Below are 3,161 nucleotides of genomic sequence, written 5' to 3' on the forward strand. Positions count from 1 at the left end.
TCGATTCTCACCATGGGCACCGCTGGTCTCCATCCACCCAGGCTGTAGATAAGCCAACAACAATGTTATCGTGGCTGCCAGGCCCTTTGGGGCAGAACTCCTTTGTTGGTAGTCTTGGCTCCTGTGGGGGTTCCGGGTGGCTCTAGGTTCAGTTGGGTTGAGAGGGCCTGAGGCAGGGCCCGGTTCCTGGGGGATGTGCAGGGAGCATTCACCGGATGAATGAGAGTGAGGGCTCTGTAGATGGTGGGGTGAGACCTTCATCCAACAGGAGCTGAACAGAAGCCGGCTTCTATGAGACAAAAAGAAATAACCAGACCAGGCACTGTTCAAGGTTCTGCCCCCTGGGAGTACCTCTCCTCACCACGGTCCTTCAGGGATGATCTGGAAAGAGGCTGCAGTGCTGTCATGTCCACTTGAGGACTTTGAACTCAGTCTACCCTGACTCTGAAGCCATAGACTGTGATGTTGTACTACTGCCCACATCCCACTTCGTTTAATCACCAAGCTTTTGCTTTAATATTCTTCTGAAGGGCTCAGTCCAAAGATAAGAAACTCTTCTCACAGAAAATTTCTTTGTTCAGCTGAAAATGATCTCCATTCCAGACCAGCTCTCCACATGCCTGCTCATGGAAAGACAGGTGTCCTGAGATTCTGTTCTGCTGTTGCCTTCCCACATGCCCCTTTAAATACTTGAAGACAGTTATTGAGCCTTGCTTCTAGGCTTTTCCCTCACTATCATGTTCAACTGCAGTCCGACCACGTGGTTCCTTGATTCCCTTCTAAAGCTCTGCCGTACCCTAATCCTTCCTGCAGCCATGACATATCCCAAGACAGACACCCACCTGTGAGATTACATAGATTTTATTTCCAAGAACAAACAACGTTCTCAGACAGCAATCAATGGATAGAGTCAGCTCCTGGACAGCTGTGCTAATTTCACAAATGTTTCATGAGCACTCAGCACATGCAGTACACGAGGTGTGCAATGATTCATATTCGTGGACCCCAGAGGGCCAGTTCAGGAGGAGCTCTCAGAGCCCACTCATTTCCGTCAACAGCAGGGAGGCAGAATGACTGTCAGATGTCAGGCACAGCGTGGGTGCCTCTTTTCCCTGACCCCAACCTTCTTTGATTCTATTATAGTAAGAGGCAGGGACCAGTACTAGTCTCACACTATTATGGGTCCTAGAGCTAATGCTGCTTGTTCCTGCTGACACCACGGATGTTAGGTGTTGATGGGTACATTATTTGCCCCGAGTCACTCAAGCACACTGTTGCAGACAGCACTTCTGTACTGGTGCCAAAGCAAGATTAGAAAGGTCTAGCTGTTGGTTTGTTCATCTTCCATGCATTTTAAGAGCTTTTTATTAACTTACTATTATGTGACCTAAGTGATTTTCAGAAAATGACTGTCATTCCTGCTGATCACCGCTCCCTGGTTACAAAGACACAGCTCAGAGTTGTCTGCCTTTTTGCAGCCTAGATTTCGGGTCCTTGTAATGCTCAATTCTCTTTAACATTTTGTTCAATTTGACATTTAAAGAATTTTCTGTGGTTGTTCCTTTTAAATGCTGAAGAGGGTTTTAGGTAAGCATATATTGCTGCTTAAAAAGTACTCAAGATGTAATGGTGGTATATTGTTTTAGTTAAATTGCAAGTATTCGGTCATTAATTGATCATTTATCATGTTTTGGCTCAAATACATACACATATGCAAACACATGCATAAACAGACACAGAAATGGATGCTCACACACATGTTTAGGGTAAAATATACACACAGAGAAAGGCACACAAATGATAATCCTATTTACCATGGGGACAATTCTGTAAGGGCTTAAAATCGTTGCTTCATATATAAAGGTATCAAAAGACCACATTTCTTCCTCAGGATCATGGTCTTCCTTGTGTATACACAGTAATGAAATTTATATGAGTCTCAAGTATCAGAAATCCAGTGCTCCTACCAGCCATAAAAACCTATTTGTGAGGACTGAGTCACCTAAAGTGTTTGTGAAATTGTGAATAATGCTGAAGATTGCACTTGCATGCTATCGGCGATGGGCATTCAGTGACGGGGGTGAAGACAGTAGAGAGAATAAAGACACGCTCTTTACGGAGCAGCTGGAAGCCATCTCTGTGTTCAGTGTGGCCATCCCAGACAGGCCAAACTTTAGGACACTGACAAAATAGTCCTGATGCTTCCCTGGTGAAGGCAATCCCAGGTTGTCATTGAGGAATACCATGGCACATCCCAGGTGCATTGCTGGGATGGGGAAGTCAAGGCATAGGGCAGTTTCATTGCCCTGGCCAGAGAACCCCAGGTTCAGCTGCAGAGGAGTGATTACCAAGAATGTAGTGGAAGGAGTGGGACCCATAGAGCCTCAGGGACCAGCTCATAAGTTCTGTGTTTAGACTCATGCAGAGGAGGATGATCTTCTAAGTGCTGAGGTTGAAGGGGTGTCAAACTCCAATAGAAAAGGTTTAGGAAAAGATCTTTTACAAATCCAAAGATGTTTCACAGTGGACAAGGCTGGTGCGGTGAACAGTAGTGGCCCACGTGGCCGGGTTGGGAGCCAGCTCTGCCCATGAGGTGCCGTGTGGCTTTGCAGTGTGGCCTCACAATCCCAGCTTTGTTTCTTCCCCTGGGAGATGAGGCTGGTGCTGCTCAAGACCTCAGAGGCCCTGCCCAGCCTGAGTATCTGTATATAATATCCCCCTTGGGGAGGTACTCTCCTTGTGGTTATGACCTTTTTTCTGCATGCTCCCTACAATACTTAGGACTCTGCCTCCTACTTAGGACTCTGCCTCCTACAGCTGGGCGATGTAGCTCAGTGGTCAGGTACTCTGACTGGAGAGTCAGACTGATGAGGGTGTGAATCTATCATCTTGCTCAGAAAAATGGGCATGATACCAGTGCCCCTCTCAAAGGCGTGCAGTGAGGACATGAGTAACTAGAAGCATCCACAAGAGCTTGGCCAGTAGAAGGCTCTTGTGGAAGAGGAGCTCCCAGAACCCGGTGGATTGGGTGCCGAGCAGCTGCTATGATGAATGGTATAGATGTTTCCTTTTGTTGTATTCAAACTGGTAACAATGGGCCTGCTGTTCTGGGAGGGGCCTGAGGGTGGTCCATCAGAGCACATCGGTCCAAGCACACTAGA

The sequence above is a fragment of the Piliocolobus tephrosceles genome, chromosome 2 (assembly GCF_002776525.5).
Source record: "Piliocolobus tephrosceles isolate RC106 chromosome 2, ASM277652v3, whole genome shotgun sequence".
Taxonomy (NCBI): Eukaryota; Metazoa; Chordata; class Mammalia; order Primates; family Cercopithecidae; genus Piliocolobus; species Piliocolobus tephrosceles.